Raw genomic sequence first — 23077 nt, 5'->3', positions numbered from 1 at the left:
ATTGCTGCAATCAATTTGTCAGGAATCAATGCTACTGTTCCCACCAATTGTCAGGACAATCACACAATTGACTGACAAATGATGGACGAAGCAACAGCCACTATTACTATTAGGAAGGTAATTTTGCTCTTTCACTGTGAACATATAGTTAATACACAGCCGATTACACCCTCCCTTGTTCAGCAACTCTCCAGGGAAAATCCAACACATGGGTGTATATACATATACAATACACGCACACATATACAGTTGTGTGAAAAAGTGTTTGTCCCTTTCTGATTTCCTATTCTTTTAAATGTTTCCTACATTTAAATGTTTCAGATCACCAAACCAATTTAAATATTAGACTAAGATGACACGTAAACACAAAATGCAGTTTTTAAATGAAGATCTTTATTATTAAGGGAAAAGATATACAAACCTACATGGCCCTGTGTGAAAAAGTGATTTACCCCTAAATCAAATAACTGGTTGGGCCACTCTTAGCAGCAACAACTGCAATCAAGGCAAGCATTTGCGATAACTGACAAGGAGTCTTGTACAACGCTCTGAAAGAATTCTGGCCCACTTAGCTTTGCAGAAATGTTGTAAATCAGCAACATTGGAGGGTTTCTGAGCATGAAACGCTTTATGGTCATGCCAAAGCATCTCAATCAGATTAAGGTCAGGACTTTGACTAGGTCACTCAAGTCTTCATTTTGTTTTTCTTCTTAAAGACCTTCATTTAAAAGCTGCATTTTGTGTTAACTTGTGTTATCTTCATCTAATATTTAAATTTGTTTGATGTGAAACATTTAAGTGTGACAAACGCGCAAAGGAATAGGAAATCAGGAAGAGGGCATATATACAGAATATATTTTGGGTCACAATGTAGTGCCTCCTGTCAAAAAGCTGGGTTCACATTGTAGGTCATGGGTATTTCAGCAGGACAATGACCCCAAACATACTTCAAGAAGCACCCAGAAATGGATGGAACAAAAGTGCTGGAGACATCTGAAGTAGCTAGCAATGAGTCCAGATCTAAATCCTATTGAACATATGTGGAGAGATCTTAAAATTGATGTTATTAAGCTGAGGTTGTCAACAATTTTGTCAGGCTCATTTTGGAGTTGTGTGTGAAATTATCTCCAATTTGCCTTTTTTTCCTCTTTTTTGTGTTGTTTCAAACGTGTATAACAAAACGTGCAATTGCAATAATTCTCTAGGAGAAATACTTCAGACTTGGGTAGTCAAAAGTAGAGTTGAGTGAATTTCTTCGGGTCCCCGCTTATTCGGCAAGCTATAGCGCTTACCGAAAAAGCAGCAGAGGGAACCCGGATACATGAAGCGTGCTGGCTGATCAGCGCCGCAGCTGCATGTGTCACAGCTGTGTCACTGTCACCTCACATGCATGGAGAGCCTGTGTCACATGAAGCTGCGGTGCCGATCAGCCGGCGTGCTCCATGTATCCGGGTTCCCTCTGCAGCTTATTCGGTAAGTGCTATAGCTTGCCGAATAAGAGGGTACCCGAAAAAATTCGCTTAACTCTAGTCAAGAGGTCCGGAGTCAGATAACAAGAGGGCTCGTCAGATGCAAAGGGGTAAAACAAAAGGTTTAGTCAGGTCACAGTCCAGAGTCAGCATAGTTACATAGTTAGTAAGGCCGAAAAAAGACATTTGTCCATCCAGTTCAGCCTATATTCCATCATAATAAATCCCCAGATCTACGTCCTTCTACAGAACCTAATAATTGTATGATACAATATTGTTCTGCTCCAGGAAGACATCCAGGCCTCTCTTGAACCCCTCAACTGAGTTTGCCATCACCACCTCCTCAGGCAAGCAATTCCAGATTCTCACTGCCCTAACAGTAAAGAATCCTCTTCTATTTTGGTGGAAAAACCTTCTCTCCTCCAGACGCAAAGAATGCCCCCTTGTGCCCGTCACCTTCCTTGGTATAAACAGATCCTCAGCGAGATATTTGTATTGTCCCCTTATATACTTATACATGGTTATTAGATCGCCCCTCAGTCGTCTTTTTTCTAGACTAAATAATCCTAATTTCGCTAATCTACCTGGGTATTGTAGTTCTCCCATCCCCTTTATTAATTTTGTTGCCCTCCTTTGTACTCTCTCTAGTTCCATTATATCCTTCTCGAGCACCGGTGCCCAAAACTGGACACAGTACTCCATGTGCGGTCTAACTAGGGATTTGTACAGAGGCAGTATAATGCTCTCATCATGTGTATCCAGACCTCTTTTAATGCACCCCATGATCCTGTTTGCCTTGGCAGCTGCTGCCTGGCACTGGCTGCTCCAGGTAAGTTTATCATTAACTAGGATCCCCAAGTCCTTCTCCATGTCAGATTTACCCAGTGGTTTCCCATTCAGTGTGTAATGGTGACATCGATTCCTTCTTCCCATGTGTATAACCTTACATTTATCATTGTTAAACCTCATCTGCCACCTTTCAGCTCAAGTTTCCAACTTATCCAGATCCATCTGTAGCAGAATACTATCTTCTCTTGTATTAACTGCTTCACATAGTTTTGTATCATCTGCAAATATCAATATTTTACTGTGTAAACCTTCTACCAGATCATTAATGAATATGTTGAAGAGAACAGGTCCCAATACCGACCCCTGCGGTACCCCACTGGTCACAGCGACCCAGTTAGAGACTATACCATTTATAACCACCCTCTGCTTTCTATCACTAAGCCAGTTACTAACCCATTTACACACATTTTCCCCCAGACCCCCAGACCAAGCATTCTCATTTTGTGTACCAACCTCTTGTGTGGCACGGTATCAAATGCTTTGGAAAAATCGAGATATACCACGTCCAATGACTCACCGTGGTCCAGCCTATAGCTTACCTCTTCATAAAAACTGATTAGATTGGTTTGACAGGAGCGATTTCTCATAAACCCATGCTGATATGGAGTTAAACAGTTATTCTCATTGAGATAATCCAGAATAACATCCTTCAGAAACCCTTCAAATATTTTACCAACAGTAGAGGTTAGACTTACTGGCCTATAATTTCCAGGTTCACTTTTAGAGCCCTTTTTGAATATTGGCACATTTGCTATGCGCCAGTCCTGCGGAACAGACCCCGTCGCTATAGAGTCCCTAAAAATAAGAAATAATGGTTTATCTATTACATTACTTAGTTCTCTTAGTACTCGTGGGTGTATGCCATCCGGACCCGGAGATTTATCTATTTTAATCTTATTTAGCCGGTTTCGCACCTCTTCTTGGGTTAGATTGGTGACCCTTAATATAGGGTTTTCATTGTTTCTTGGGATTTCACCTAGCATTTCATTTTCCACCGTGAATACCGTGGAGAAGAAGGTGTTTAATATGTTAGCTTTTTCCTCGTCATCTACAACCATTCTTTCCTCACTATTTTTTAAGGGGCCTACATTTTCAGTTTTTATTCTTTTACTATTGATATAGTTGAAGAACAGTTTGGGATTAGTTTTACTCTCCTCAGCAATGTGCTTCTCTGTTTCCTTTTTGGCAGATTTAGTTAGTTTTTTAGATAAAGTATTTTTCTCCCTATAGTTTTTTAGAGCTTCAATGGTGCCATCCTGCTTTAGTAGTGCAAATGCTTTCTTTTTACTGTTAATTGCCTGTCTTACTTCTTTGTTTAGCCACATTGGGTTTTTCCTATTTCTAGTCCTTTTATTCCCACAAGGTATAAACCGCTTACAGTGCCTATTTAGGATGTTCTTAAACATTTTCCATTTTTTATCTGTATTCTTATTTCTGAGGATATTGTCCCAGTCTACGAGATTAAGGGCATCTCTAAGCTGGTCAAACTTTGCCTTCCTAAAGTTCAGTGTTTTTGTGACTCCCTGACAAGTCCCCCTAGTGAAAGACAGGTGAAACTGTACAATATTGTGGTCGCTATTTCCTACATGCCCGGCCACCTGCAGATTTGTTATTCTGTCAGGTCTATTAGATAGTATTAGGTCTAAAAGTGCTGCTCCTCTGGTTGGATTCTGCACCAATTGTGAAAGGTAATTTTTCTTGGTTATTAGCAGAAACCTGTTGCCTTTATGGGATCACAGGTTTCTGTTTCCCAGTTAATATCCGGGTAGTTAAAGTCCCCCATTACCAGGACCTCATTATGGGTTGCAGCTTCATCTATCTGCTTTAGAAGTAGACTTTCCATGATTTCTGTTATATTTGGGGGTTTGTAACAGACCCCAATGAGAATTTTGTTACCATTTTTCCCTCCATGAATTTCGACCCATATGGACTCGACATCCTCATTCCCTTCGCTAATATCCTCCCTTAAAGTGGACTTTAGACAAGACTTTACATAGAGACAAACCCCTCCTCCTCTCCGATTTTTACGATCCTTTCTAAACAGACTGTAACCCTGTAAGTTAACTGCCCAGTCATAGATTTCATCTAACCATGTCTCGGTTATTCCCACTATGTCAAAGTTACCTGTAGATATTTCTGCTTCTAGTTCTTCCATCTTGTTTGTCAGGCTTCTGGCGTTTGCAAGCATGCAGTTTAGAGGATTTTGTTTTGTTCCAATCTCCTCGCTGTGGATTGTTTTAGAAATGTTCTTACCTCCCTTCTGAGTATGTTTTCCTGGGTCTTCTTTGTTCGAGTCTAATGTTTTTCTTCCCGTCCCCTCTACTTCTAGTTTAACGCCCTCCTGATGAGTGTAGCGAGTCTTCTGGCGAATGTGTGTTTCCCAGGTTTGTTGAGGTGTAGTCCGTCTCTGGCGAGGAGTCCATCGTACAAGTAATTTACACCGTGGTCCAGGAATCCGAATCCTTGTTGTCTGCACCATCGTCTTAGCCAGTTGTTCGCATCAAGGATCCTGTTCCATCTCCTGGTGCCATGCCCGTCTACTGGAAGGATAGAAGAAAAAACTACCTGTGCATCCAGTTCCTTTACTTTCTTCCCCAACTCTTCAAAGTCCTTGCAGATTGTCGGTAGGTCCTTCCTTGCCGTGTCATTGGTGCCAACATGTATCAGCAGAAATGGGTGGACGTCCTTGGAGCTGAAGAGCTTTGGTATCCTATCGGTCACATCCTTGATCATCGCACCTGGAAGGCAGCATACTTCTCTTGCGGTTATGTCCGGTCTGCAGATGGCTGCTTCTGTGCCTCTCAGTAGTGAGTCTCCCACCACCACCACTCTTCGTTGCTTCCTGGCTGTACTTTTTGCTGTCACTTGTTGCTGTGTGCCCTTTTCTTTTTTGCTTGCTGGTATTGCTTCATCCGTAGGTGTGCCATCTTCATCCTCTACAAAGATTTGATATCGGTTCTTCAGTTGTGTGGTTGGTGATTTTTCCATGGTCTTCTTGCTTCTTTTGGTCACATGCTTCCACTCATCTGCTTTTGGAGGTTCTCTGACACTTTTTTCACCTTCTGTGACCAGTAGAGATGCTTCTGTTCTGTCTGGGAAGTCTTCATTCTCTTTGATGAGTTTCAAAGTTGCTATTCTTTCTTCCAGGCCTCGCACCTTTTCTTCTAAAAGGGCCACTAGTCTACACTTCTGACAGGTGAAATTGGATTCTTCTTCTGGTCGATCTGTGAACATGTAGCACATGCTGCAGCTCACCATGTAGGTTGTCACATCTGCCATGTTGCTCCTAGATCCTGCTGACTTGCTGTGTGTTTTCCTTCTTGTATAATCTACTCAGCCAAGCTTTCTTGCAATAATGTCCTACAGGCAAAAAGTCGCCTTTGCAGCAGTGTCCTCTGCAAACATTTGTTCATCCCTGGTACTTGTGTAAATCACTTTGCCTTACACTGGTGCTTGAACGTTTGTGAATCCTTGTATAATAATGTCCAACTTATTCATAAATTGACACGAACAGAAAAAACAAAGCTCGCAGGCGGCACTGTCTTGCTAAATGCCGGCTTTTCAGCGGGGATTACAGACGTGTATCCTACTTAGCCACTCAAAGGGAAAACTTTCAGGTGCTCCATCATGAAAAATAGTCTTTTAATTAGAACATCCAATTAGAAAAAGCAATGAGGGCACTCACCAGTTTCCAAAAGTGATTCCTTTATTTACGAAACAACATCCAGAGGGCCGTTGTGGCCGGGGGAAAGAGAGGGGGCCTCAGCCCGTGTGAGCAGAGGAGATGGACGACGGCCGTTTCGCACCTGGTTGTGCTTCTACGGGTCGAATTGTGTATGAAACCGGCAGCGGATATAGTGTGCCCGACCGACACACCCCCCCACACTAGGTTCCACCCACAAAACACTACAATGCAATGAACACATATTAAAAACATTTGTTTAAAAACAAGAGAGCTAATACATAGGTTTATAGAATATACATGCATAACGCGAGGGAACCTATTTTTCCAAGACACTGTTGGACAAATGATCCGTACGGAACACTCTGACACCACAAACATCTCATCTATCTGGCTGGGCGAAACAACGCCCTCTATAGGAAAATGGACATATCGACTCTGTCATTGAAGCCAAGGGGACCCATTGCATTGCTGCGCAGGATACACCTGGCTTCACTCCTCAACAGAAGATTGTCCAAATCTCCCCCCTGTGCCGGTAAAGTCACCCTTTCAATGCCAGCGAAGGTAAGGCAATCTACCTTACCCCCATGCACTTCTCTCATATGCGCGATAAACCGCGGGACACCCTTCCCGGACGCTACGGATCTGCAATGTTCCCGAAATCGCACGTATATAGGACGGATGGTCTTACCAATATAAAAAAATCTGCAAGTGCAAAATAATACATAAACAACGTGATCGGTTTTACATGTAATGAAATCTTTAACAACGTGTGACACCGCCCCTATTCTAATACAACGGTCGGTCAAATGTTGCTGGCAACACGAACAGTGGCCACACTTAAAGTTCCCCCTAGGAGACACCCCTTTTAACCAATTAGTATTAGGTTTAGTTATACGGTTCTTTACCAATTTATCCCGCAATCTTATACTCCTCCTGTTCGCTATTAGGGGACCTCTGGCTGCCACCTCTATCAACTCTTTGTCTCTCTCTAAAAGATGCCAATTCTTTTTTATGGCCAACCTTATCTGTTGGTCCATACTGCTGAATTTAAAACAGAAATTAAACCTCCTTTTATCCTGCTTTTGAGGGGATGGAAATCTGGTACCCGATTGTGTGGTTCTTTCATTACATACCCTATCTAGGGCTGAAGTTAATAATTTCTCCGGGTAACCTCTCTCCCCAAAACGATCTCTCATCTCTCCAGTCTGTCGAAGAAAGCCTTCCTCTGTATTATTAATTCTGCTGACTCTTAGGAACTGGCTATATGGCAACGCCCATTTTGTATGTACAGGATGGTAACTTTCGTAGTGCATCAAGGTGTTAGCTGACACCGGCTTGCGATACAGTGAAGTGCAAACCCTTCCTTCTTTGACTTCTACAAGCACGTCCAAGAACTCCAAACGTTCTCCTCCAAATACGGACGTAAAAGTCATATTTAAATCATTAGTACAATTTAGATGCATCACAAAGTCCTGAAACATTGCCTGTGACCCGTCCCAAATTAGGACTATATCATCCACAAAACGACGAAAATATTTAATGTGCTGCAAGAAACCATTGTCCTCCGAATACACATATCTTTCCTCAAAAGCTCCCAGGAACAAGTTCGCGAAAGTGCATGCTACCGGGGTCCCCATCGCAGTACCCTCCCGTTGTAGGTACCAATCATCCAGGAATGTGAAGCAGTTGTGGGTCAACACAAAATTCAATCCTTCACAGATAAAATTAATGAAGTTTTCACTTTTATCGGTAGTGTTCAAAATAGATCTAATAATGTCCACTCCTACCAACTGGGGGATCCTGGTATATAGGCTCTCCACGTCGATAGACGCTAATGAGAAGCCTTCTTGCCAGTCAAAATCCCGTATACTTTCCAGAAAAGAGTTGGTGTCCTTTAAATAGGAAGGAATGTGTTTCAACATTGGGCGCAGCAACCAATCAATATACTGGGACAGGGGCTCAGTGAGCGACCCTATCCCAGATACGATCGGGCGTCCCGGTGGAGAGGTAGTGGACTTGTGAATTTTAGGGATATGGTACCAATGGGGTCTGGTGGGGAACCCCGGTAGCAACTTTTCTGCCTTTTTCTGCGAAATTGTTCCAAATTCCACAAATTTTTGCAGAGGGTTCCTGGGTAATAAACTATACACCGTCTTGTCGGATAATTGTCTTTTGGCTTCATTAATATAATAATCCTTGGGGATCAGCACTATTTTGCCCCCCTTATCAGCCGCCCGGACGACAGTGACATAATTTCCTGCAGCACCCTTTCCTCTCCTGCCGTGATGTTATTGGCAGCTTTATGGTATAGTAAGGCTTCCACATCCTTTATGACTTGGGACTCAAATAAATCGACCATGTTACCTGGGGAGACCATAGGCATAAATTTAGAGGAGACTCCTCCTCTAAAGGGTACCACATTTCCAACCCCTTCAATGTCATATCGATTCACATCTTCTGTTAAACCTAGACTTAAGTAGGTCGATTTACAGAACTATGATATGGTAAACGCAGAGCTCGTTAAAGCACAAGAGGAATTGAAAACGAGACTCACAGAAAATCAGTGGACAATGTGCCATAAGAAATTGGAAAGTAAATTAATACCAATACAAGCCAATATCAAACAGAGAAAAAGGGACAAATATATACGTGACAAAACTGACTTTGATACCGGCAGAATCTTCTCATGGAATATACAACATAATGATAACGGTAGAAAAAGATTTGCCAATAATTGGAGAAAGAAATCTGTTTTGAATGGGAAAAACCGCTACAAGGACTATTTAACAACGGAGTCTGAATCCAGTCTTAGTGACAGCACAGGTACAGCGGCCGGTTCTTTGGATGGTCTGTTTAGCGGTGATACAGAAATAGCAGCGGGATCCACCCCTTTAGGAGAAAGACCCGAAGGGGTAGAGGAAGAAAGAAACAGCGGAATGGATCAGCGCAGACAACGGAAACGGAGACATGTTGCATGGACACGGAAGTATTAAAAATTCCAGTAGAAGAGACAGTGTTAAATTTGACTGAACACGTATTAACACCGACCCATTTGTCTTTATTATCTAAAGGTTTGAATTATAGCATGCCAGAACCATTTGATCTGACTGAATTTAAAATCGACCTATTTAAGTCTATCAGAAAGATCCATCTTTTTAAAAAAAATTTCAAATAAAAATATCACAAATAATATATCAGAGGGTGAGGTTCCCTGTAAAATTGGTCCCCTGGGATTCATGGCAGGTACAGGGGCACTTACTGATATGAGAGAAGATGCTGATTTACTATTAGGTTTAACAGAAGATGTGAATCGATATGACATTGAAGGGGTTGGAAATGTGGTACCCTTTAGAGGAGGAGTCTCCTCTAAATTTATGCCTATGGTCTCCCCAGGTAACATGGTCGATTTATTTGAGTCCCAAGTCATAAAGGATGTGGAAGCCTTACTATACCATAAAGCTGCCAATAACATCACGGCAGGAGAGGAAAGGGTGCTGCAGGAAATTATGTCCTGGGAAGACACTGTCGTCCGGGCGGCTGATAAGGGGGGCAAAATAGTGCTGATCCCCAAGGATTATTATATTAATGAAGCCAAAAGACAATTATCCGACAAGACGGTGTATAGTTTATTACCCAGGAACCCTCTGCAAAAATTTAAAAGTGAATTAACTTCCTATCTGAGGAAATTTGTGGAATTGGGAACAATTTCGCAGAAAAAGGCAGAAAAGTTGCTACCGGGGTTCCCCACCAGACCCCATTGGTACCATATCCCTAAAATTCACAAGTCCACTACCTCTCCACCGGGACGCCCGATCGTATCTGGGATAGGGTCGCTCACTGAGCCCCTGTCCCAGTATATTGATTGTTTGCTGCGCCCAATGTTGAAACACATTCCTTCCTATTTAAAGGACACCAACTCTTTTCTGGAAAGTATACGGGATTTTGACTGGCAAGAAGGCTTCTCATTAGCGTCTATCGACGTGGAGAGCCTATATACCAGGATCCCCCAGTTGGTAGGAGTGGACATTATTAGATCTATTTTGAACACTACCGATAAAAGTGAAAACTTCATTAATTTTATCTGTGAAGGATTGAATTTTGTGTTGACCCACAACTGCTTCACATTCCTGGATGATTGGTACCTACAACGGGAGGGTACTGCGATGGGGACCCCGGTAGCATGCACTTTCGCAAACTTGTTCCTGGGAGCTTTTGAGGAAAGATATGTGTATTCGGAGGACAATGGTTTCTTGCAGCACATTAAATATTTTCGTCGTTTTGTGGATGATATAGTCCTAATTTGGGACGGGTCACAGGCAATGTTTCAGGACTTTGTGATGCATCTAAATTGTACTAATGATTTAAATATGACTTTTACGTCCGTATTTGGAGGAGAACGTTTGGAGTTCTTGGACGTGCTTGTAGAAGTCAAAGAAGGAAGGGTTTGCACTTCACTGTATCGCAAGCCGGTGTCAGCTAACACCTTGATGCACTACGAAAGTTACCATCCTGTACATACAAAACGGGCGTTGCCATATAGCCAGTTCCTAAGAGTCAGCAGAATTAATAATACAGAGGAAGGCTTTCTTCGACAGACTGGAGAGATGAGAGATCGTTTTGGGGAGAGAGGTTACCCGGAGAAATTATTAACTTCAGCCCTAGATAGGGTATGTAATGAAAGAACCACACAATCGGGTACCAGATTTCCATCCCCTCAAAAGCAGGATAAAAGGAGGTTTAATTTCTGTTTTAAATTCAGCAGTATGGACCAACAGATAAGGTTGGCCATAAAAAAGAATTGGCATCTTTTAGAGAGAGACAAAGAGTTGATAGAGGTGGCAGCCAGAGGTCCCCTAATAGCGAACAGGAGGAGTATAAGATTGCGGGATAAATTGGTAAAGAACCGTATAACTAAACCTAATACTAATTGGTTAAAAGGGGTGTCTCCTAGGGGGAACTTTAAGTGTGGCCACTGTTCGTGTTGCCAGCAAAATTTGACCGACCGTTGTATTAGAATAGGGGCGGTGTCACACGTTGTTAAAGATTTCATTACATGTAAAACCGATCACGTTGTTTATGTATTATTTTGCACTTGCAGATTTTTTTATATTGGTAAGACCATCCGTCCTATGTACGTGCGATTTCGGGAACATTGCAGATCCGTAGCGTCCGGGAAGGGTGTCCCGCGGTTTATCGCGCATATGAGAGAAGTGCATGGGGGTAAGGTAGATTGCCTTACCTTCGCTGGCATTGAAAGGGTGACTTTACCGGCACAGGGGGGAGATTTGGACAATCTTCTGTTGAGGAGTGAAGCCAGGTGGATCCTGCGCAGCAATGCAATGGGTCCCCTTGGCTTCAATGACAGAGTCGATATGTCCATTTTCCTATAGAGGGCGTTGTTTCGCCCAGCCAGATAGATGAGATGTTTGTGGTGTCAGAGTGTTCCGTACGGATCATTTGTCCAACAGTGTCTTGGAAAAATAGGTTCCCTCGCGTTATGCATGTATATTCTATAAACCTATGTATTAGCTCTCTTGTTTTTAAACAAATGTTTTTAATATGTGTTCATTGCATTGTAGTGTTTTGTGGGTGGAACCTAGTGTGGGGGGGTGTGTCGGTCGGGCACACTATATCCGCTGCCGGTTTCATACACAATTCGACCCGTAGAAGCACAACCAGGTGCGAAACGGCCGTCGTCCATCTCCTCTGCTCACACGGGCTGAGGCCCCCTCTCTTTCCCCCGGCCACAACGGCCCTCTGGATGTTGTTTCGTAAATAAAGGAATCACTTTTGGAAACTGGTGAGTGCCCTCATTGCTTTTTCTAATTGGATTATTCATAAATTGGCTGTCCAGTTGTGGTAAGTGGAATATGCACTTACATATTGCAGGTATACCAACCATGTTCTGGCTCATTTCTTTGGATTTGCTATAATTTTTTGTTCTTTTGCACATATAGGGGTGTGCATTTGGTCTATATAGCTTTATATGAGCATGTGTTTAAACATCTACATTTGGGTCCTGCTCTGCCCCCGTCTAATTTGAGGCCTTCGGACACATAGAGGTTAACTACAAGAGTTAAAGATCTTCCTGAGTGAGTACACCTTCTTGCGGTGGAATGAGTTTTGTGCTCTTTTGATTAAAATAGTGTCAACTAAGTAACCTACGTAATTTACATGTACTATTAATATTTATTTACTTACTACACGGTATTTGCTCAGTTTGTTTTTATCCTAAGTTCTGGTTGCAAGACTGCATCTCTGCTGTTCAAAACCTTTGCACAGTGAGCCGTGGCAGACATGTACTGTGCATGATCATAGTTACTGCTCTATGGTGCAGAGCACATTCAAGCTTAATGCCAAGAGAAAGAGTGCCCGTGTAATCCTACCCACAGACCAGGCACCCCTTTCGGTAAGAAATAATGGCGTCTTCCAGCAAGACTGAGAACACACTATCAATTCTCAAAATTCTATCGAGTTCACCAAGTTGTAAATCGGTGAAGTCACCAACAGCAACTTGACGGGGGACGGGGCTGGAGCAGAGTTTGGCACAAGTGGATAACTGGGAGTGTACACCTGTTTTATTGTCACACACTCAGAGATGGAGGTCTGACAATGAGATAGAAATAAAGGAGTAGGGGTATGAAAAACAGTGGTTGTGGATGATGACACTGACCACATACTATTTGGGAATGCAGCCTGGCTACCAAAAATACAAGTGCATGCAGACCGTTTAGGAGGATATATTGTGCCTTGCTCATATAGTTGGCCAGCTTGCTCTTCCCAAATGAGTATGTGATGTTGCTTTAGGTGTTTAGGAGGATCTGTAGTTCCTAGTCTTTTCTTGCTTGTATATTCACTGTTTTTATTCCTCCTGGAAAGTTATCACATTGCAAAACAACTCATTGCCAGTACAACCATGACCATAGCTCTTTCAAGCACTATTGAACCTCCTCCAGCAAGATCAGTTGTGGAATCACTTGTTACAAATCTGACTACAATAGAAGCACATCTGCCCCAAGAAAGATCTTTTGGCTGAACCACAGCTACTTTCTATTCCCCATGCCACCACCTTCCTCCCCAATGACATCACCTTCTTGTCACCCAATCTGGTGCTCAGTTCTTATCCATTACGCAATCATCATATTGTAATCAACAGTTAACTCAGTGAAAAACGTTCTGAGCTCCCTGTACTACCACCTGATCACTACCTCTAACTTTGCTCAGACACAGACTATTATTAACATGCCTGACAGAGCCACCAACACAGCTAAGTGCTTGAATCATGACCTACATCTCTTTTGGCCCCATCTCATCCAAGCACAAATGCTGACTGTTCATCTCATCCAATAAATCAACTGGAAGAAATTGTGTTATATCTTCCTCAGACTCTTAATGCTATAGCTTAGGGGACTAGGAGTCAGAACAGAGAGAAATGTCATTGACGGATTTGAACGTTCACAATGTAAAAGATTAACTCTTCTGGTGGTTGATGACTGTGCAGAACACTGACTCAAACTGACGGTGTCACTATCAGTTGTAACATCATCCTCCTATGACTGAGACAAGTGATTAAGAAACATCATAAAATGGAACTACAGAGGTGATGGATGAGGTGCCCAAGTAGGGCGCTAATCCATACCAGTAGTGGTAGTAAAACTCGGCACTCAAAAGCATATGTTGCACAACAAGGTGAATTTATTTACAATTAATCAGTCTGTAGATCAACAGTTCGTAGATATAACGTTTCAGTCTAAATGGACCTTCATCAGATAAATGCTGTGTTGTTGAAGTGGAAGATGAGTAGTCAATACTCATTGGCAATGACTCTTAAATGGACTGAAGGTGTTAAGAGGTATGTCAGCGCTGGGGTATGGTGGCCAAAAGCCAGTCAGGAAGTTCATCTTTTTAACCTTAGTTATTGTCACAAGGAGGTTTTTTCAAACATCACCAACTGTCATGGCGGCATCAGGGTCCATGGATTCCATAGATTCATACACTCCTTGTGACTCCATGGGTAGCTATGGTCTGTGAAGAGTATCTCAACTCATGGAGCAGCAGCTCCTAGGCAAGTTAGCAAGAATTAAAGTCTTTGCTGAACTAAAGTTGTTGAATGCCTTTGGTCACATGCTAAGAGAGAACCAATCATGTCTGCTCTTTCTCTATTTAAGATTGCTTTGCTATTCATGCAATGCCAGCAATAGTTTCTCTATCCTGGGATGGAGAGGTGGACACATCCTGATTAATAGTGGTTATTTCCTAAGTTGTTGTGAGCGGTGTTGGGTTAACCCTTTCCTTTTTCCCTAGGTTTTCTTTTTTATAATACTTTGTTGCCACTCGGGCATTACACCTTAATTCCATAGTGTATTTCCCTGAGAGAGTGCTGTGTTTGTGATCCGTTTTATCATCTCTTTAATTTGTATTCCCCCATACACTTCACAGACTGGTGCTACTTAGGAGCTTAGTAAGGAACGAGACTCAGGCATCCTGAACTTCAGGGGTAATCTGGGGACATGGATAACTAGGGATCCCTACCCTGAGGAGCACATTAGCTATCCCACAGTCACACTGTGACAGTTATTTCCCCTTCTCAAAAATTACAAAACAAGACATGCTGGGTAGGTAGGTACATGTCCAAAAAGCCAGCAACTGCAAAATATTTAAGTATTGGTGTCACATGTAGGGGTATCAAAATAATCTAGTATACAGGTGTACAAAAACAGACATGCACAGCTAAATGTCTGTATTTTAAAATAATTTGCTATTTTTTTCTAATAAAATTCTCTTCCCTTCCCCAAAAAATACATAACAAAAAATGCTAGGTACATACATGTTTGAAATTTGATCAACTACAGTAGTTTTGGTATAGAAGATATGTATGTGAATTTTGACTAGCAAAACAGGTGTCAATTTAAAAAAATTGTTACATACACCACTTAGAGAGGTAGATAGTCACAGTTATATGCATGGAGTTTGGTTAATTTTATTTAATAATGTTTTACATGCAATTATAGCCCCTTCTCTCTCCCATCACGAAAAAAAAAATCACAAGAAATGAAAAATTCAGTACAATCGGTCACTTGAGACAAACACATTTTCTCTAACTGACACAAAGTTCAGATTTTTTTTTCCTTTGACAAATATTGTATTGGCTTTCTGCTTTCTAGTGCATGAAGAATTTATAAAAAAATAGTGTAATTCAAATAAAGCAAAAAAAAAAAAATGCCAGCCCATCAACACTATATCCCGATTCAATCTCACTGGCTTCGCATTTGCTCCTGGCACCACTCTTCTGTCTCTTTCCACCTATCAAATTAATCTCTCTTCTATTCACAGAATACTACATTCATCGTTTTTGATTTAGTGCTTTCTCTTCCTATCATTATTGCCAAGCTGTGAGCTCTGATATCCCCTCATCATACAGAACCACTTTAAAATGGGTACACCATTCCCTGACTCAGCTTTTATAAAGGCTCTTAAATTCTCTCCTGATTTGCTGCACTACACCATGTAATGTGATAGCAGCAAGGCACACGTAAAAATGCAGAATGACCTTTCCCCTGAACTATTGCACCTGTCTATGTTTGCATCATTGCAGTGATTGGACACGTTAGAGGCACATTTGTACACCATTATCGTGAATACAAACCCCAGAGAGAGTGCTCAGCACAGAGCACTTCAGAATGTGAATGTAGCTTTAGACCTCAATCAGACATCAGGTTTTTTTGGGTCATTCTTGAATAAATTTGTGCTGAACCCCATTTTTTAGTTTGTGTGTCAGTTTTTGCAATCTATGTGTCATTAGTTTTTTTCCTCACATGGAAAATTTAATCTAGACATTTTTCAAAGCTTCTAATACTAATATCAGAAGAATGGACAGCATTCACATGACACAAAGATCTCAGATGAAGATACAAAAGAAATGTTGGGGTCCTTCTGGTGTCCATTTTTAGAATGAAAATCAAAGTTGTGCATGATGTGCTTATTTCATAGTTATTAGTGATGGGCGAGCACTAAAATGCTCGGGTGCTCGTTGCTCAGGTCGAGCAAATTGGAATACTCGGGTACTCGGCCAGAACAACGAGCCCAATGTAAGTCTATGGGAGACCCGAGTATTTTTACCACGATCCCCCCGGGGGTCCTTTTAAGGTCTAAAAACGTCTGAAAATGATGGAAACACTGCTCAAATGACACAGGGACCTCATGGGGATCGCCCCTGGAAGCATTCCTGACTCCTAGTTCACAGCTTTAATCATTTTTTTCGGAGATTCATGCCATTTTTCCCGATGCCACAAAAAACACATGAAAACAAAACCAAAACGGGTTTTGCTTGGAAATATGTCAAGGTACATCCTTTGCAGGTTAATGACTTTCCTGTAAGGCCAAATATTTAACCCCAGACCGAAAATTTCCTCTCCCACTTAGGCTTAGTTCAGACGCAGAGTTTTTGAAGCGTTTTTCAACTTTAACATTGCTTTCAACCACTACAAATGCATTCATTGGGAAATGTCATTGTAACATTTAACACCCCTTGTTGGCCATATGGTGTGTGACACATAAGCAGACCCATCTTGTTTCATTTACGAAGGAGGGACTCTTAAAGTCACAGAGCCTATTTATACTGGTGCATCAGGCGACATTAATCTTCTTAAAGGGCCATTATGAAACAGTGGGTCTCCTAAGCTGTTGTAGCCTATGCTGTGAGTGGATGGGCTGCCAAGAAATGCAACGGACCACAATACCCATGTCATAAGATGTCCAGGGGGGACTCCTGAAAAAGTGTTGCATTGAATTCAACGCCTGCCCTGCTACCAATTCATATGCACCCCAATAAGCCTTTGAACCCACATAGTGGATGGGCCCATGAAAATCCACTTCACAATATGCATTTTGTACCAAGAACTCCTTTGTTTTACACATTGGCGGCAAGGCAAGCCCTGCTGAATAGTCAGTCATATGCACCCCATTAGGCCTTGGAACCCACATACTGGATGGGCCCAGGAAAATTCACTTCACAATATGCATTTTGTACTCCCTGGTTTTACACATTGGCGGCAAGGCCAGCCCTGCTGCATAGTCAGTCATATGCACCCCATTAGGCCTCGGAACCCACATACTGGATGGGCCCAGGAAAATCCACTTCACAATATGCATTTTGTGCTTCATACTCCTTTGTTTTATACATTGGCAGGAAGGCGAGCCATGCTGCATAGTCATATGCACCCCATTAGGCCTTGGAACCCACATACTGTATGGGCCCATGAAAATCCACTTCACAATATGCATTTTGTGCTCCATACTCCTTTGTTTTATACACTGGCAGGAAGGTGAGCCCTGCTGCATAGTCATATGCACCCCATTAGGCTTTGGAACCCACATACTGGATGGGCCCAGGAAAATTCACTCGTATTTTTTAATGGTATGATGGTTCCCTCTTTGCACAATTATTTACAGGAGAATTTGGCAATTTTATTTGACATGTTTTTAACACTAAGGTTCAGATACAGCTTTAAAAGGCTAAAACTTGCAATACAAGGAAATTTTATTGCAAACTACAAAATTCAAGCAATAGTATGATTGAATAGGGTGAGTGCGTACACTTTTGTATGTGTTAACATACACAGGTTAAGTACATATAAGGGTTAAACAAATATAGTGATTACGTATATATGAAGATTAACTACATACAGTACAGTTAGATCATCACCAAGAGGCTTTTAAACATCATCCGTCTGGAAGGAGATTACCTACACTGCATCGTCGTCCCCAATTATGCAGGTATCAGCACACTGTACATGTACAGGTACCCCAGTTTTGGCATCTGTCTTAGTCATGATTCTCTGGTCTTATATAGTGAATACCACTATGTAGTAACTCTAGTTTCACCCACACCTTCAAGTGGCCACTTTTCAAGGTTGGATGAAACTGAGAAATCATGGAGTCATCAGACGAGGGGCCATAAACCCCTAGAAAATGAAAGCCACAAGGATTTAGATCAAACCACCACTGGCATAGTTTCAGTAAACCTTAATGTTTTACAATGACAAACAGCAAACATATAGAGGCTTAGAACTGTTTGTGAAGTAAATAAACATTTATCAAGATTGTGTCACTATGAGCATTGTCTGTCACATCTCTAAATGTTTTACAAGAAATGCAGCTATGTGATTGTCTGAATGCATTCAGTATACAGTATTTCAATCTTGTTTACAAATCGCCATTTGTATATTCTCCATTTGTACATTTAAGGCAGACAAAGTTAAGGCTCGCAAGGAGAGAAACTAATATAGCGGACAAAGCTATATTTTTAATGAACTACTGAGGCAAAGTAACAGCATTGCTTTATCAAATTTATATGAAGTGTATTGTGTCCAATGTTAGCAACCAGGCAACACAAAAAGGAGCTTTTCAACTGAGCTCTTTAAGGTACACAAATGTTAAGAAGTATTTGTCAACAAGGATGTGGTTTCACCAATGGGGGGGTACCTTTTGTAAAAATAGACTAGTGCCATCACAGCCTCCCTTGACCAAACTTCACCGGCCTATAACAGTACAAAGCACGTTCACCCCGGTGATCTAGTGGCAGTTAAACAAGAGACATTGCAAGAGACAGAGTTAAGAAGTAGGCCCAATGGAATGCCATGCCCAATTCCCCAATGTGGGGTCCTTTTTGGACTGATTAAAATAGTGCCATCACAGCCCCCTAACCCTAAATGCCCGTACAGACCATGTTCACCCTGGTGATCTACTGGCAGGAACTGGACAGATTGCAGGAAACCGAATTAAGAAGTAGGCCCAAAGTAATGTCATGCCCAATTCCCCAATGGAAAATCCTTTTTTTTTTAAATAAAAGAGTGGAATGACAGCTCCCTTGGCCAAAGTGCACCATGCAGAGCACATTGACCCTGGTGATCTAGTGGCAGGTACAGGACAGATTGCAGGAGACCGAGCTAAGAAATAGGCCCAATGGAATGCCATGCCCAATTCCCCAATGTGTTGTCCTTTTTAGACTTAAAAATATAGTGCCATCACAGCCCACTTGCCCAAAATTCACCGGCCTATAACAGTACTGAGCACGTGCACCCTGGTCATCTAGTGGTAGTTAAAGGACACATTGCATGAGACAGACTTAAGAAGTAGGCCCAATGTAATGTAATGCCCAATTCCCCAAAGTGGAGTCCTGTTTTTACAAAATGAAATAGTGTCTTCACAGCCCCCGTGCCCAAAAATCACTGGCCTATTACAGTACTGAGCACGTACACCCTGGTCATCTAGTGGCAGTTAAAGGACACATTGCAGGACACAGACTTAAGAAGTAGGCCCAATGTTATGGAATGCCCAATTCCCCAATGTGGGGTCCTGTTTTTACAAAATGAAATACTGCCTTCATAGCCCCCGTGCCCAAAAATCACCGGCCTATAACAGTACTGAGCACGTGCACTCTGGTCATGTCATTGGAGACAGAATTAAGAATTAGGGCAAATGTAGTGGTCTGGGTCTCTGAGACTTGTAATGCAGTGTATGGTCCGCAAAACAATTCCCCAATGGGGGTACCTTTTTTAAAAATACACTAGTGCCATCGCATGCCCCTAGCCCAAACTTCAACGGCCTATAACAGTACTGAGCACGTTCATCCTGGTGATCTAGTGGCAGGTACATTTTAGATTGCAGGAGACCGAGTTAAGAAGTCGGCCCAATGTAATGTCATGCCCAATTCCCCAATGTGTTGTCTTTTTAAAAAAAAAAAATAAAAGAGTGCCATCACAGCCCCCTTGGTCAACATGCACCGTACAGAGCACGTTCACCCTGGTGATCTACTGGCAGGTACAGGACAGATTGCAGGAGACCGAGTTAAGAAGTAGGCCCAATGTAATGTCATGCCCAATTCCCCAATGTAAAATCCTTTTTTTTTTTTTTTTTTTTAAATAAAAAAGAGTGCCATCACAGACCCCTTGGCCAACATACAGAGCACGTTCACCCTGGTGATCTACTGGCAGGTACAGGACAGATTGCAGGAGACAGAGTTAAGAAGTAGGCCCAATGTAATGTCATGCCCAATTCCCCAATGTGTTGTCCTTTTTAAAAAAAATAAAAGAGTGTCATCACAGCACCCTTGGCCAAAATGCACTGTACAGACCACGTTCACAATGGTGATATAGTGGTTCTGGATGAGACTAAGGAGGAGGATAAAAACAAACAGACCAAATCTGGAAGCGTATACCCATGTGTGGTTCTGAAGAGGTGCATGAGAATAAACCTCCCCAAAAGAGAGAGTGTATTTGAGGTTATGTTTCGCTGTTTTCACTTGGTGGTATACAGAAGTCTTTCCCAATCCAGGCCTTGTTCATTTTTATAAGAGTCAGCCTGTCATCATTTTCAGTTGACAGGCGGATGCGCTTAGCTGTTATAATTCCACCAGCGGCACTAAAAACCCCTCTGACAGAACGCTAGCAGCAGGGCAGGCCAGGACCTCCAAGGCGTAGAGAGCCAGTTCATGCCACGTGTCCAGCTTGGATACCCAATAATTAAGGCACAGAGGAATCATGGAGGACGGTTGTACGATCTGCAAGGTACTCCCTCAGCATCTTCCCAAACATTGCACTTCTTGTGACAGCACCCCTTGCCTCTGTGCCGGCACGATGGGAGGGTCTGAGAAAACTATCCCAGAACTTTGCCATTGTTCCCCAGCCTGAGCTGGATTGTACTTCTGTCTCTCTCGCTTGGACTCCTTGGTTGTAAAACAAACTCTGACGTCTGCTGTCAGCGTTCTCACATTGGAATTTTCCAACTAATTCCGCTACAAGGGCCCTGTGGTACTGAAACATTTTAGTACACCTCTCTGCCTCAAGCAGAAGAGATTGAAAGTTCTCCTTGTAGCGTGGGTCTAAGAGTGTCACCAACATGTAATGAGTGTCACCCAAAATTTTGATAATCCGAGGGTCACGTGAAATGCAGCGCAACATGAAGTCAGCCATGTGTGCCAGAGTGCTAACAGGCAAGACTGGTGTCCTCACCAACAGGACGACTGACCATGCTGTCCTCCTCCTCCTCCCTTTCCTCAGGCCATCCCCACTGAACAGAAGCTAATACAGATGTGTTTGTAGTACCGTCTAAAGCGCATGAAAATAGCTCTTGTTCTTCCTCCTCCTCCTCATTGCCTACCAATCCACAATGAGAAGACATGGGGCTGGGCTGAGTGTAATCCCCCTGTATGTTTCCTTGCTCCATGTCCTTGTGCTCCGCCTGCAATGCATCCTCTTTGATTGTGAACAGAGAGTTTTTCAGAATGCTGAGAAGCGGGATGGTGATGCTAATTATGGCGTCATCACCGCTCACCATCTTGGTGCAGTCCTCAAAGTTTAGGAGGATGTTACATATGTCTAACATCCATGTCCACTTCTGAGGTCTTATGTGTGGAGTCTGACCTGAAATTCGACGGCCTTGTTGATGTTGGTAGTCAACAACGGCCCTCTTCTGCTCACAAATCCTTTCCAACATATGCAGCATAGAGTTCCAGCACGTGGGGACATCACACAACAGTCGGTGAGCTGGAAGCTGAAAACGCTGCTGAAGCACGGCAAGGGCGGCTGAAGCTGTAGCTGACTTTCTAAAATGGGCAGACAGACGGCGTACTTTCACTAGCAGATCCGGCAGCTCCGGGTAGCTTTTCTGAAAATGTTGAACCACGAGGTTAAGCACATGGGCCAAGCAAGGTACGTGTGTGAGCTCACCTTGCCTCAGAGCCACCACCAGGTTACGGCCATTGTCACACACGACCATGCCTGGCTGTAGGATCAGCGGTGTCATCCAAACATCTGACTGCTCTTTCAGCGCTGTCCACAACTCTTCTGCATTGTGCGGTTTGTCACCTATGCAGATTAGTTTCAGCACAGCCTGTTGCCGCTTGTCTGAGGCAGTGCTGCAGTGCTTCCAGCTTCTGACTGATGTGTTGATTTCAGACATGGAGGATGAAGAGAAGGAGAAGGTGGTGTAGGAGCTGTATACTGTGGGGGCAAATCTGATTGACGTAGGGCCAGCAATCCTCGGCGTGGGGAGGATGTGTTCCATCCCAAGGTCCGACTGGTCCCGGCTTCCACTATGCTAACCCAGTGTGCCGTCATTGAGATGTTTCGTCCCTGCCCAGAAGCACTTGTCCACGTGTCCGTGGTTAGGTGGACTTTCCCGGTAACAGCATTGTTGAGGGCACGGGTAATGTTGTGGGACACATGCTGGTGTAATGCCGGTACGGCACACCGGGAGAAATAGTGGCGACTGGGGACCGGCATCAGGTTGCGGAAAGCATCCGTCTCAACAAGCCTAAAAGGCAGTATTTCTAGCGCAAGCAGAAGAGAAATATTAGAATTGAGGACTGTGGCCTGTGGGGCGTTGGCGGGGTATTTCCGCTTGCGTTCCAAAGAATTGGTCATAGACAACGGAACGCTGTGCTGGGACAAGGACGAGGATGCGCTTGCTGATGGTGCTGCTTTACTGTGGGCCACAACAGGTGCAGGGCTAGAGGCATCTTCACATGCACGGTGTACTGGGGATTGGCTTCTACGCAAAACAGTGGAAGAAGCAGTGGTGTGACCAGCAGGCCGTGGTCCTGGAGCCTGGGGTTAGGCCCACAAAGTCGGGTGCTTTGATTGCATGTGCCTGATCATGCTGGTGGTGGTCAGGCTGGTTGTTTTGCTACCCCTGCTGATGCGGGCATGGCAGGTGCTGCAAATGGCCTGTTTGGGGTTATCGGCAGAGTCTTTAAAAAAATAGCCAGACTCCGGAAGATCTCTCAGGTGGAATGGCAACTTCACTCATGTTGGTGTTACGCGGAACGGATGCATGCCTTTTGTCTGTGGCCACCACACTGCTTCTTCCTGCCTGTTGTGGGGATATGCCTCCTTCCCCATTTGTGCTGCTGTTCTCGCTATGCATGTCCTCCTGCCAGGTTGGGTCAGTCACTATGTCATCCACCACATCCACACCCTGCTCCTCCTCCTGACTTTCTGGCAATTGTGTCTCATCATCGTCCACCTCTTGGGACACTTTCCCACCATCGCCTTCGTTTGACCGGGGCTGGTCA

The 23077-nt window shown here is 43.2% G+C and overlaps 1 protein-coding gene across 1 annotated transcript in view; it reads right to left on the bottom strand.

The window, feature by feature from the left end:
* The window catches only part of LOC143767226 (uncharacterized), a 40944-nt gene that overhangs the window by 3900 nt on the left and 13967 nt on the right, over positions 1 to 23077 (bottom strand). The gene's annotated exons all lie outside the window — the stretch shown is intronic.

This window comes from Ranitomeya variabilis, chromosome 4, assembly GCF_051348905.1.
Source record: "Ranitomeya variabilis isolate aRanVar5 chromosome 4, aRanVar5.hap1, whole genome shotgun sequence".
NCBI lineage: Eukaryota > Metazoa > Chordata > Amphibia > Anura > Dendrobatidae > Ranitomeya > Ranitomeya variabilis.
The sequence above is the reverse complement of the archived record's forward strand: the minus strand, read 5'-3'. Positions and strand labels throughout refer to the sequence as shown.